This window comes from Pongo pygmaeus, chromosome 15 (genome assembly GCF_028885625.2).
Source record: "Pongo pygmaeus isolate AG05252 chromosome 15, NHGRI_mPonPyg2-v2.0_pri, whole genome shotgun sequence".
NCBI lineage: Eukaryota > Metazoa > Chordata > Mammalia > Primates > Hominidae > Pongo > Pongo pygmaeus.
This window is the reverse complement of record NC_072388.2, coordinates 8,916,608-8,932,444: the sequence shown is the minus strand read 5'-3', so window position 1 is coordinate 8,932,444 and position 15,837 is coordinate 8,916,608.

Sequence of the window (15,837 nt, the reverse complement as noted above, 5' to 3'; positions counted from 1 at the left end):
TCTGTAATGGAAAGTGGAATGCAATGGACTGGAATGGAATGGAAAGTGGAAGAGAATGCAATGTGGAGTTTAATTGAATGTAATGTGGAATGGCATGAAATGCAACCTGGAATGGACTGGAATGGAATGTGGAGTGGAATGTGTAAAGGAATGGAATGGATTGTGGCATGGAATGTGGAATGGAATGGAATGGGTAAGGGTATTGAATGGAATGTGGAATGGAAATTGCAATGGAATGGAATGGATTGTCTAATGGAATGGAATGGTATGTGGTATGGAATGTGGAATGGAATGGAATGGAATGTGGTATGGAAGGTGGAATGGAATGTGGAATGGAATGTGTAATGTAATTGAATGGTATGTGGGAAGGAATGTGGAATTGAACATGGAATGGAATGTGGAATGGAATTGAATGGAATCTGGAATGGCATGAGAAAGGAATGGTATGGTATGTAGAATGGAAATTGGAATGCAATATCGAATGGAATGTGGAAAGAAATGTAATGTAATGTGGAATGGAATGTGGAATGGAATGGAATGGAACATGGAATGGGATTGAATGGAATGTGCAACGGAATGCAATATAATGTGGAATGGAATCTGGAATGGAAAGGAATGGAAAGTGGAATGGAATATGGAATGGAACAGAGTGGCATGGAATGGGATGTGGAATGGAATTTATTGGAATGGAATGGAATGTTGAATTGCAATTGGAATGGAAAGGAGAGGAATTGAATGGAATGTGGAATGGAATGTGGAGTGGAATGGAATGTGGAATGGAATGTGTAATGGAACGTGGAATGCAATGTGGAATGGAATGGGGAATGGAATGTGGACAGGAATGGAACGGGATTTGGAATGGAATGCAATGGAATGTGGAATGAAAATGAATGGAATGTGGAATGGAATGGAATTTAATGGAGTGGAATGTGGAATGGAATGTAATGGAATGTGTAATGAAACTTAGAATGGAATGAAATGGAATGCGGAATTGAATGGAATGGAGTGTGGAATAGAACGTGTATTGGAATGGAATGGAATGTGGAATTTAACGTAGAATGGAATGTGGAATGGAACGTGCAAAGGAATGGAATGTGGAAAGGAATATGTAATGGAATTGAATGCAATGCTATATGGAATGGAATGGAATTTAAGGTGGAATTGAATGGAATGGAATCTGGAATGGAAAAAAGTGGAAAGGAATGTGAAATAGAATGTAAAGGAATGTGAAATGGAAAGTGGAATGCAATGTAATGGAATGTAGAATGGAATGTGGAATGGAATGGAATGGAATGTGAAATGGAATGGAGTGGAATGGAATGTTTAATGGAAAGTGGAATGTAGTGGAATTGAATGTGGAATGCAGTGGAATGCAATGTCGAATGGATTGGAATGGAATGAAGAATGGAGTGCGGAATGGAATGGAGTGGAATTTGGAATGCAATGCGGAATGTAATGGAATGGAATGTGTAATGGAATGCAATGGAATGTAGATCGGAAGAGGCAATGGAATAGAATGGAATTTGGAATAGAATGCGGAATGGAATGGAAATTAAGGTGGAAAGGAATTTTGAATAAAATGCGGAATGGAATGGAAATTAAAATGGAAAGGAATGTGGAATGGAATGGAATGGAATGCATAATAGAATGCGGAATGCAACGGAAAGGAATGTGGAACGGAATGTGGAATGGAACGGAATGCAATGTGGAATGGAAAGGGGAATGGAATGGAATGGAACTTGGAATGGAAAGGAATGGAATGTGGAATTGAAAGTGAAATGGAAAGGAATGGAATTCCTAATGGAATGTGGAATCAAATAGAATGGATTGTGGAATGGAAGGGAAAGTGGAATTCAACATGGAATGGAATGGATTGGAATGTCACATGGAAAGTGGAATGGAATATGGAATAGAATGTTTAATGGAACATGGAATGGAATGGAAATTGGAATGGAATGGAATGGAATGGAATATGGAATGGAACGTGCAATGCAAAGTAGAATGAAACGTGGAATGAAGTGGAATGTGGAATGGATTGTGGAAAGTAACTTGGAATGGAATAGAATGTGGAATGAATTGTGGAATGTAATTTGGAATGGAAAGAGTAATGGAATGGAATGGAAGGTGGAATGGAATGTCGAAGGGGATCGAAAGGAATTTGGAAAGGAATGGATAGCAATGTGGAATGGAACGTGGAATCTCACGGAGTGGAATGTGGAATGGAATGTAGAATGGAATGTGGAAGGGAACGTGGAATGGAATGAACTGCGGAATGGAAAGTGGAATGGATCGTGGAATGGAATGGAATGTGGCACGGATTGTGGAATTGAATGTGGTATGGAATGTGGAATGGAATGCAATGGAATGTGGAATGGAATGTGGAAAGAAAAGGAATGGAATGTGGAATGGAATGTGGAATGAAATGGAATGGAATGTGGAATGTAATGGAATGGAATCTTGAATTCAACGTTAAATGGAATGGAATGGAATGTGAAATGGATTGTGGAATGGATTGTGGAAAGGAACTTGTAATGGAATCGAAAGTGGAATGGAATGTGGAATGAAACATGGAATGGAACGTATTGTGGAATGGAATGGAATGGAAAGTGGAATGGAACGTGCAATAGAATGTGGAATAGAAAGTGTAATGGATTGGAATATGGAATGGATCGTGGAATGGAACGTGGAATGGAATTGAATGTGGATTGTATTGTGGAATGTAATTTGGATTGCAACGTGAAATTGAATGGAATGGAATGTGGAATGGAATGTGGAATGAGACGGAATGAAATGTGGAATGGAATGGACTGGAATGTGGAATAGAACGTGAAATCGACTGGAATGGAAGGTGGAATAGAACGTGGAATGCAATGTGGAAAGGAACGTGGAATGGAATGGAATGGAATGCGGAATGTAGTGGAAGAGAACGTGAACTGGAATGGAATGGAATGGAATGGAATGTGAAATGCAATGAAATGTGGAATGGAATTCAATTCAATTTTGGAATGGAATGGAAAGGAATCTGGAATGGAATGGAAAGGAAAGTGGAATGGAAAGTGGAATGGAATGGAATTGAATGTGGAATGGAATGGAATGGATTGCGGAATGGAAAGGAATGGAATGGAATGTCGAATGGAATAGAATGGAAATGAGTGGAATGGAAGGTGGAATGTAATGTAATGGAAACTGGAATGGTATTTAATGGAAGGTGGAATGGTATTTAAGGGAAAGTGCAATGGAATGGAAAGAAAAGTAGAATGTAACACAATGGAAAGTTGAATGAAATGGAATGGAACATGGAATTGGATGGAATGGAATGGAATGTGGAATGTAATGAAATGGAAAGGAAAGGAATGTGGAATGGAATGTGGACTGGAAGGGAAAGGAATGTGGAATGGAAAGGAAAGTGGATTGGAATGTGGACAGGAAAGGAATGGAATGTGTAATGGAATGGAATGGAATGGAATGTGGAATGGAATGTGGAATGGAATGGAATGGATTGTGGAATGGAATGGAATGGAATATGGAATACTATCTGGACTGGTAAGGAATGGAATGTGGAATGGTAAGGAATGGGATGTGGAATGGAATGGAATGGATTGTGTCATGGAATGGGGAATGGAATGTGGATTGGGAAGGAATGGAATGTGGAATGGAGTGGAATGGAATGTGGAATGCAATGGAATGGATTGTGGAATGGAATGAAATGAAATGTAGAATGGTATGGGGAGTGGAAAGGAATGGAATTTAGAATGCAGTGGAATGGAATGTGGATTGCAGTGGAATGAAATGTGGAATGGAATGTCGAAGGGAAGGGAATGGAATGGAATGTGGAATGGAATGGAAAGGAATGCAATGCGGAATGGAAAGGAATAGAATATGGAATGAAATGTGGAATTGAATGGAATGGAATGTGGAATGGAATGTGGAATGGAATGGAACTGAATGTGGAATGGAATGGAATGGAATGTGGAATGGAATGGAATGCAATGTGGAATGGAATAGAAAGGAATGTGGAATGGAATGTGTAATGGAATGGAATTGAATGAGGTTTGCAATGGAATGCAATGGAATGTGTAATGGAACGTAGAATGGAATGGAATAGAATGTGGGATGGAAAGTCGAATGGAATGTGTAATGGGACGTGGAATGGAATGGAATGTGTAATGGAATGTGTAATGGAATGTGGAATTGAACGGAATGGAACGTAGAATGCAATGTGGCATGGAAAGGTCTGGAAAGTAGAGTGGATCGTGGAATGGATTCTGGAATATAACGTGGAACGTAATCGAATGTGGAATGGAATGGAATGGAATGTGGAAGGGAATGGAAAAGAATATGGAATGGAATGGAATGTAATATGGAATGGAATGGAATGGAATGTGGATTGGAATGCAATGGTAAGGAATGTGGAAACGAATGTAATGGAATGTGGAATGAAAAGGAATGCAATGTGGAATGTATTGGAAAGAAACGGAATGTGGCCTACAATGGAAAGTGGAATGGAATGCAATGAAATGTAGAAGGGAAAGTGGAATGGAATGGAATGGAATGTGGAATGGAACGGATTAGATTGTGGAATGGAATGTGGACTGGAAGGGAAAGGAATATGGAATGGAATGGAATGGATTTAAATGGAATGTGGAATGGAAAGTGGAAGGGGAAGGAATGGATTGTTTAATGGAATGGATGGGAATGTGGAACGGAATGTGAACTGGAAAGGCATGGAATGTGGAATGGAATGGAAAGAAATGTAGAATGCAACGGAATGGAAAGTGGAATGGATCTTGTAATGAAATGGAAATTAATGTGAAATGGAATGTGGAATGGAATGTGGAAAGGGAAGGAATGGAATGTGAAACAGAATGGAATGGAATGTGGAATGGAATGTGAAACAGAATGGAGTGGAATGTGGAATGGAATGGAATGGAAAGTGGAATGCAATGGAATGGAATTTGGAATGCATTGGAATGGAATGGAATGTGGAATGGAATGGAGTGGAATTGAATGTGTAATGGAATGGAATGGAATGTGGAATGGAAATGAATGGAATGTGGAGTTGAATGGAATGAAATATGGACTACAATGGAATGGAATGGACTGTGGAATGGAATGGAATGGAATGTGTAATGGCATGGAATGGAATGTTGAATGGAAAGTTGAATTTAATGGAATGCAATGGAATGTGCAATGGAATGTAATGGAACGGAATACGGAATGGAGAGGAACGTGGAATGGAAATTAAAGTAATGCGTAATGGAATGTTGAATAGAATGAAAGGGAAAGTGGAATGGTATGGAATGGATTGTGGAATGGAAAGTGGAAAGAAATATAATGGAATGTGGAATGGAATTGGGAATGGAATGTGGAATGGATTGGAATGGAATGTGGAAAATAATTTGAAATGAAACGGAATGGAAAGTGGAATGGAAAGGAATGGAAAGTGGAATGGAATGGAGTGGAGTGGAATGAGAAATGGAAGGAATGGAATGGAATGTGAAATGCTTTGCAAAATGGAATGTGGAATGGAAAGTGGAATGGAATGGAATTGAATGTGGAATGCATTGTAAAATGGAATGTGGAATGGATCGTGGAATGGAAAGTGGAATGGAATGGAAAGGAATTTGGAATATAATAGAATGAAATGTGGACTGGAATGGAATGGAATGGAACGTGAAATGGAATGGAATGGAATTTGGAAAGGATTTCAATCTAATTTGGAATGGAATGGAATGGAATGTGTTCTGGAATGGAAAGGAATGTGGAATGGAAAGTGGAAAGGAATGGAATGAAATGTGGAATGGAAAGGAATGGATTATGGAATGGTTAGGAATGGAATGGGATTTGGAATTTAATGCAATGGAAATGAATGGAATGGAATGTGGAATGGAATGCAATGGAAAGTGGAATGGAATGGAATGGAATGGAATGTGGAAAGGAATGGAATGGAATGTGGAATGGAAAGGAATGGAATGGAATATTGAATGGAATGCAATGTGGAATGGAATGGAATGGAATGTGGAATGAATGAGGAATGAAAGGTGAAGGAATGTGGAATATAATGTGGAAAGGAATTTAATGGAAAGTGGAATGGAACGTGGAACGGAATGTGGAATGAAACGTGGAATGGAACGTGGAATGGAAAATGAAATGGAGTGTGGAATGGAATATGGAATGGAATGGAATGCAACGTGGAATGGAATGTGGAATGGAACGTGGAATGGAATGTGGAATGGAATGTAGAATGCAATATGGAATGGAATGAAATGGATTGGAATGTGGAATGGAACGGAATGGAGTGGAATGCGGAATGTCATGAAATGGTATGCGGAATAGAATGTGGAATGGAAAATGGAATGGAAAGTGAAATGGAATGAAGTGGAATGTGGAGTGGAATGTGGAATGGAATGGAGTGGAATGGGGAATCGAATGTAATGGAATGTGGAAAGTAATGTGGCAGGGAATCGAATGGAATGTGGAATGGAATGGAATGCAATGTGGAATGGAATTTGGCATGGAATGTGGAATGGAACGTTTAAAGTAATGGAATGGAAAGTGGTATGGAATGGAATGAAATATGGAATTGAATGCTACTGAATGTGGAATGGAATGGAATAGGATGAAATGGAAATTGAAATGGAATGGAATGGAATGTGGAATGGAATGGAAAGTAATGTGGAATGGAAACAGGAATGGAATGGAATGGAATGGAATGGAATGGATTGTGGAATGGAATGGAAAGGAATGGAATGTGGAATGCAATGGAATGGAAACGAATGGAATGAAATGTGGAATGATACGCAACAGAATGAGGAATGGAATGGAATGGAATGTGAAATGGAATGGAATGGAATTGAATGTGGAATGGAAAGGAATGGAATGGAATGGAATGCGGAATGGAATAGAATGGAATGTGGAATGAAATGGAATGGAATTTGGAATGAGATGGAAAGGAATGGAATGGAATGTGGAATGGAATGGAAGAAGGAATGGAATTTTGTGGAATGTGGAATCGAATTGAATGGAATGTAGAGTGGAAAGTGAAATGGAATGTGGAGAGGAATTGAATGGAGTGTCGAATGGAGTGGACTGGAATGTAGAATGGAATGCGGAATGGAATGGAATGGAATGTGGAATGGAAAGTGGTATGAATGGAATGGAAAGTGGAATGAAATGGAATGGATAGTGGAATCGAGTGGAAAGGAATGGAATGGAATAGGTAATGGAATGGAATGGAATAGAATGAATGTGGAATGCAATGGAATGGAATAGAATGAATGTGGAATGCAATGGAATGGAATGGAATGTGGAATGCAATGGATTTGAATGCAATGGAATGGTTTGGAAACGAATGGAATACTTTTAAATTGAATGGAAGGGAATGCGAAATGGTACATGGAATTGATTGGAAAGAAATGTGGAATGGATTGCAAAGGAATAGAATGTGGACTGGAATGGAATGGAATGTGGAATGGAATGTGGAATGGAATGTGGAATGGAATGGAATAGAATGTGAAAAGGAATGGAATGGAATGTGGAATGGAATGGAATGTGAAAAGGTATGGAATGGAAAGTGGAATGCATTGTGAAATGGAATGGAATGGAATGTGAAATGGAAAGGAATGATATATGAAATGTAAAGTTGAATGGAGTTGACTGTGAAACGGAATGAAATGGAAGGTGGAATGGAATGGAATGAAGTGGAAGGTGGAATGGAATGGAATGGAATGTGGAATGGAATGTAGAACGGAATGTGGAATGGAATGTGGAATGCAAGATGGAATCGAATGGAATGGAATGTGGATTCTAATGGAATGGATTCTGGACTGGAATTTAATGGAATGGAATGGAACGTGAAATGGAATGGAATGGAATGTAAACTGGAATTAAATGGAACTTGGAATCGAATGGAATAGAATGTGGAACGGAATGGAAAGTAATGTGTAATGGAAACTGGAATGGCATGGAATGGCATGGAATGTGGAATGGAATGGAATAAAGCGGATGGTGGCATGGATTGGAATGCAATGTGGACTTGAATATGAGATGGAATGTGGAATGGAATGCGGAATATAATGTTGTGGAATGTGGAATGGAACGGAATTGAATGGAATGTGGAATGGAATGGAATGGAATGCGGAATGAAATGAGCATTGGAATGGAAAGGAATGAGAAATGGAATGCAATGGAATGTGGACTGGAATGGAAAGATGCGGATGGTGGAATGGATTGGAATGGAATATGGACTGGAATATGGAATGGAATGTGGAATGGAATGTGGAATGTAATGGAGTAGAATGTGGAATGGGATGGAATGCAAAGAAATGGAATGGGAAGTGAAATGGAATACTATGGAAGGTGGAATGGAATGGAATGGAGTGGAAATTGGAATGAAATGGAATGCAATGTGGAATGGAATGTGGAATGGAATGTGGAATGGAATGTGGATTGGAATGTGCAATAGAATGTGAAATGCTTGGAATGAAACTGGAATGGAACGTGGAATGGATGGTGGAATGGAAGGTGGAATGGAAGATGGAATGGAATGTGGAATGGAATGGAATGGAATGTGAAACAAAACATGGAATGGAATGGAATAGAACGTGGAATGGAATGAAATGGAAAGTGGAATGCAATGGAATGGAATGTGGAATGGAATGGAATGGAATGTGGAATGGAATGTGGAATGGAATGGAATGGAACGTGGAATGGATCGTGAAGTCTAACGTGTAATGGAGAGTGGAAAGGAACGTGGAATGTAACGTGGAAAGGACAGTGGAATAGAATGTTTAATTCAATGGAATGGAATCGAATGGAATGTGGAATGGAACGGAATGGAATGTGGAATGGAATGGAATGCAATTTGTAATGGAATGTGGAAGGGAATGGAATGCAATGTGAAACGGAATGGAATGGAATGTGCAAAGCATTGTGAAATGGAATGGAATGGTATGTGGAATGGAATGGAATGATATATGAAATGTAAAGGGGAATGGAATGGAATGTGAAATGGAATGGAAAGGAATTCAATGGCATGTGGATTGGAATGGAATGGGATGAGAAATGGGATGGAATGGAAGGTGGAATGGAATGGAATGCAGTGGAAATTGGAATGGAATGGAATGGAATGTGGAATGGAATGCAGAATGTAATGTGGAATGGAATGTGGAATGCAATGTGGAATGCAATGGAATGGAATGTGAATTCTACTGGAATGGATTCTTGACTGGAATTTAATAGAATGGAATGGAATGTGAAATGGAATGGAATGGAAAGTGGACTGGAATGGAATGGAATGTTGAATGGAACGTGAAATGGAAAGTGGAATGGAATGGAATGGAACGTTGAGTGGAAAGTGGAATGGAATGTGGAATTGAACGTGTAATACAATGGAATGCAATGTGGAATGCAATGGAATGGAAGGTGGAACGGAGTGGAATGCAATGTGGAATGTAAAGGAATGGAATGTGGAAATGAATGGTATGGAATTTGGAATGGAATGTGGAAATGAATGGTATGGAATTTGGAATGGAATGTGGAAAGTAGTGGAATGGAAAGAGGAATGGAATGTGGAATGGAATCGAATGGAATGCGGAATGGAATTTGGAATGGAAAGGAATGGAAAGTGCAATGAATTGTGGAATGGAATTTGTAAATTAAAGTGGATGGGAATTTGCAATGGGACGGAAAGGAATGTAGAATAGAATGTAATTTATTATCGAATGGAATGGAATGGGGTGCAATGTAAAATGGCATGGAATGGAATGTTTATTGGAATGTGGAATGCAATGTGGAATGGAATGAAGTGGAATGCGGCGTGGAATGTGGATCGGAATGTGGAACGGAATGGAGAGGAATTTGGAATGGAATCGAAATGAGTGGAAAATGAAATGGAGTGGAATGTGTAAGAGAATGGAATGTAGAATGGAATGTGGAAAGGAGTGAAATGGAATGTGGAATGGAATGTGTAGTGGAATGGAATGGAGTATGGTATGGAATGTGAAATTGAATGTGGAATGGAACGTGGAATGGAATGGAATGGAACGTGGAATGGAAAGTAAGGGAATGTAGACTGCAATGCAACAGAATGTGGAATGGAATGGAATGAAATGGAAATTGAAATGGCATGGAATTGAGTGTGGTATGGAATGGAATGGAATTGACTGTGGAAAGGAATGTAGTGCAATGGAATGGATTGGACTGGAATGTGGAATGGAATGGAATACGAAAAGGAATGGAATGGAAATTGGAATGTAATGGAATGTGAAAATGTATGGAATGGAATGTGGAAAAGAATGGAATGGAATGTGGAATGCAATGGAATGGAATATGGAATGGAAATTGGAATGGAATCGAATGTGAAAATGTATGGAATGGAATGTGGAAAGAATGGAATGGAATGTGGATTGCAATGGAATGGAATGTGGAAAGGAATGTGGAATGGAACAGAATGGAACGTGGAATGGATCGTGAAATCTAACGTGGAATGGAGAGGTTAAAGCAACGTGGAAACTAACTTTTAATGGACCGTGGAATAGAATGTTTAATTCAACGGAATGGAATCGAATGGAATGTGGAATGGAACGGAATGGAATGTGGAATGGAATGGATTGCAATTTGTAATGGAATGTGGAAGGGAACGGAATGCAATGTGAAATGGAATGGAAAGGAATGTGGAATGCATTGTGAAAAAGACTGGAATGGAATGTGGAATGGAATGGAATGATATATGAAATGTAAAGTGGAATGGAATGGAATGTGAAATGGAATGGAAAGGAATGGAATGGAATGTGGAATGGAATGGAATAGGATGTGAAATGGAACACTGTGGAAGGTGGAATGGAATGGAATGGAGAAGAAATTGGAATGGAATGGAATGGAATGTGGAATGGAATGTACAATGCAATGTGGAATGGAATGTAGAATGGAATGTGGAATGGATTGTAGAATGGAGTGTGGAAAGTAATGTAGAATGGAATGTGGAATGCAATGGAATGGATCAGGAATGGAACGTGCAATGGATGTTGGAATACAAGGTGGAAAGGAATGGAATGGAATGTGGAATGGAATGGAATGGAAATTGGAATGGAACGTGAAATGCAACGTCGAAAGAAAAGTTGAATGGAACATGGAAAGGAACGTGGAGAGGAAGGGAAAGCAATGTGGAATAGAATGGAAAGGATGGTGAAATGGAATGGAATGTGAAATGGAATGGAAAGGAATGGAATTGAATGAAATGTGAAATGGAATGGAATGGAATGGAAAGTGGATTGGAATGGAATGGGATGTGAAATGGAATGGAATGGAAGGTGGAATGAAATCTAAAAGTGGAAAGTGGAAAGGAATGGAATGTGGAATGGACTGTAGAATGAAATGTGGAATGGAATCTGGAATGGAATGCGGAATGGAACGTAAAATGGAAAGGAATGGAACCTGGAATGGATAGTGGAATGGAATGTAACAGAACGTGTTATGGAATGTGGAATTCATCATGGAATGGAACATGGAATGGAATGGAATGGAATGTGGAATTCAATGTGGAATGGAATGGAATGGAATGTGGAATGGATGTGCAATGGAATCAAATGGAATGTGGAATGGAATGTAGACTGGAATGGAGGGGAATGTGGAATGGAATGGAATGGAAAAATTGAATGGAATGTGGACAGGAATGCAATGGAATTTGGAATGGAATGTGGAATGGAATGGAATGTGGAATGGAATGTGGAATCGAAAGCGGAATGGAATGGAAAGAATGTGGAATGTAATGTGGAATGGAACGAAATGGTATGTGGAATGGAACGTAATGGTATGTGGAATTGAATGTGGAATGGAAAATGGAATTGAAACTGGAATGGAATGGAATGGAATGGAATGGAATGGAATGTTGAATGCAATGAGGAATGGAATGGGGAATGGAATGATGAATGGAATGGAATGGAATGTGGAATGGAATGTGCAATGGAATGGAAGGGAATGTGGAATGGAATGAAATGAAATGGAATGTGGATTGGAATGGAATATGGACTGGAATGGAATGGAATGTGGAATGGAATGGAATGGAATTGAATGGAAAACTGAATGGCATGGAATTTAATGTGGAATGGAAGGGAATGGAATGTGGAATGGAATGTGGAATGGTACGGAATGGAATGGAATTGAATGGAATATAGAACGGCATTTGGAATGCAATGGAAAGGAAATTGGAATGGAAGGTGGAATATAATGTGGCATGGAACGTGGAATGCTACGTGGAAGGGAATGGAATAGAACATGGAATAGAAAGTGGAACGGAATGGAATGGAACGTGCAATGGAACATTGAATGGAATGTCAGATGGAACGACGAATGGAACGTGGAATGGAACATTGAATGTAAAGTTGAATGGAATATCGATTGGAACGTGCGATGGAACGACGAATGGAACGTGGAATGGAATGCAGAATGGAATGTGGAATGGAACGGAAAGTAATGTGGAGAGGAATGTAATGGGATGTGGAATGGAATGGAATGTGGAATGGAATGGAATGGAATGTGGAATGGAGTGGAATGGAATGTGGAATGGAACGGAATGGAATGTGGAATGGAATGGAGTGGTATGGAATGTAGAATAGAAATAAAATGAATGGAATGGAATGTGGAATGAAATGGAATGGATTGAGGAATGCAATGAATTGGAATGTGGAATGGAAAGGAATGAACTGTGCGACGGAATAGAATGGAACGGAATTTGGAATGCAATGGAATGGAATGGAGTGGAATGCGGAATGGAATGGAATGGAATGTGGAATGGAATGGAATGGAAGGGAATGGAATGTGGAATTCAATGGAATGGAATGTGGGATGGAATGGAATGGAATGTGGAATGCAATGGAGTGGAATGTAAAGGATTTGAATATTAAATGGAATGTAATTCAATGCAGAATTGAATGGAATGGAATGCGGAATATAATGGAATGGAATGCAAAAAGGAATGGAATGGAATGGAATGTTGAATGGAATGAAAAGTGGATTGGAATGGAGTGGAATATGGAATGGAACGTGGAAGGGAAAGTGGAATGGAGTTCCGAATGAAATGGAAAGGAATTGAATATGGAATTGTATAAAACAGAATGTGGAATTGAATGGAATGGAATGTAGAGAGGAATGGAAAGGGAAGTGGAATGGAATGTGAAATGGAATGTGGATTGGAATGTGGAATAGAATGGAATGGAAAGTGGAATGGAACGGAATTGAATGTGGAATAGAATGGAATGGAATGGAATGTGTAATGGAATGTGGAAAGGAATGGAATGCAATATGAAATGTAATGTGGAGTGGAATGGAATGGAATGTGGAATGGAGTGTGCAATGGAATGGAAAGGCATGTGGAATGAAATGGAATGGAACGTGGAATGTATTGTGGAATGCAACGTGGAATGGAATATGGAATGGAACGTGGAATGGAATGTGCACAGGCAGGTGGAATTGAAAGTGGAATGGAATGTGGAATGAAACGTGGAATGGAATCTGGTATGCAATGCAATTGAATGTGGAATGGAATGTGGAATGCAATGTGGAATGGAATGGATTGGAATGTGGAATGGAATGTGGAATGGAATGTAATGCAATGTGTAATGCATTGGAATTGAATTGTATTGAATGTGGAATGCAATGGAATTGAACGTGGAATGGAATGGAATTAAACGTGAAATGGAACATGGAATGGAACATGGAATGGAACGTGGAATGGAACGTGGAATGGAATGGAAGGGAATGTGGATTGGAAGAGAATGGAAAGCGGAATGGAATGTGTAATGGAATGGATTGGAATGGAATTGAATGTGAAATGGAATGGAATGGAATGTGGAATGGAAAGGAACGGAATGTGGAATGTAATGGTATGGAATCTGGAATGGAATGGAATTGAAGGAAATGTTGAATGGAATGGAGTGGTAAGTGGAATGGAATGAAAAGGAATGTGGTGTGGAAAGGAAAGGAATGTGGAATGGAATAGTATGTAGTGGAATGTGGACTGGAATGGGACGGAATAGAATGGAATGTGTAATGGAATGCAACGGAAAGTGGAATGGAATGGAATAGAAGGGAAGGTGGAAAGGAAAGTGGCATGGAATGTGACAAGTAATGCAGAATGGAATGTGGAATTGAAGGAAATGGAACGTGGGATGGAATGGGATGGAACATGGAATGGAATGGACAGGGAGGTGGAATGGAAGGAGGAATGGAATGTGAAATGGATTGGTCAATGGAATACGGAATGGAACGTGAAATGGAATTGAATGGAACGTGGAATGGAATGGAATGGAAAGTGTAATGGAATTTGGAATGTATCGTGGAATGAAACGTGGAATGGAATGGAATTGAATGTGGAATATAACGTGGAATGGAATGGAATGGGATGTGGAATGGAATGTGCAATGGAATAGAATGGAGTATGTAATGGAATGTGGACTGGAATGTGGAATGGAATTCGCAATTGAATGGAGTGGAATGTGGAATGGAACTTGGATTCGTATGGAATGGAACATGGAATGGAACGTGGAATGGAATGTGGAATGGAACGTGGAATGGAAAGTGCAATGGATTGTGGAATGCGACATGGATTGGAATCGAAAGGAACATGGAATGGAACGTAGAATGGTAGGAATGGAACATGGAATGGAAAGTGGAATGGAATTTGGAATGGAATGTGGAATGGAACTTGGAATGGTAATTGGAATGGAAGGTGGAATGGAATGGACAGGAATGTGGAATGGAAAGTGGAATCGAACGGAATTGAACGTGAAGTGGAACGTGGAATGCATCGTGGAAGGGAACGTGGAATGGAATGAAATGTGGAATGGAAGGGAATGGTATGAGGAATGGAATGTGAAATGGAATGTGGAATGGAATGCTGAATGAATTGTGGCATGAAAAGGAATAGTATAAAATATGGAATGGAATGGAATGGAATGTGGAAAGGAACGTGGAAAGGAACGTGGAATGGAAAGTGGAAAAGAACGTGGAATGTAATGGAATAGAACGTGGAATGGAATATGGAATGGAATGGAATTGAACATGGAATGGAAGGTGGAATAGAATGTGGAAAGAATGTGGAATGTAACTTGGAATGGAAAGTCGAATGGAATGGAAAGGAACTTGTAATGGAATGTAAAATGGAATGGAATTGAATGTGGAATAGAATGTAGAATGGAAAGTGGAATCTTAGGGAATGGAAGGTGGAATGGAATGTGCAATGGAATGGAATGGAATGTGGAATGGAATGTGGAATGGAATGTGGAATGGAATGATTAATGGAACGTGGAATGGAATGGGATGGAATGTGGAATGAGATGTGGAATGGAATGTGCAATGGAACGGAAGAAATGTGGAATGGAATGTGGAAAGGAAACAGGAACGGAATTGAATAGATTATGGAACGTAACGTTTAATGGAATGGAATGGAACGTGGAATGGAATGTGGAGAGGAACGGGTAATGCAAAGTGGAATAGAAAGTGGAGTGCAATGGAAAGGAATGTGGAATGGAATGGAATGCAATATGGAATGATATGTGGAATCGAATGTGGAATGGAATGTGGAATGGAGTGGAAGGAAATGTGGAATGGAATGTGGAGTGGAGAGTTGAATCGAATGCGGAATGGAACGGAACTGAAAGTGGAGGGGAATTTGTAATGGAATTGTGGAACGGAACGTGAAAAGAAATCAAATGGAATGTGGAGCAGAACGTGGAATGGAATGGAATGGAACATGGAATGGAAGGTGGAATGGAAAGTGGAATGGAAAGGAATGGAACGTTGAAAGGAATCTGGACTGGAAAGGGGAAAGGATTGGAATGC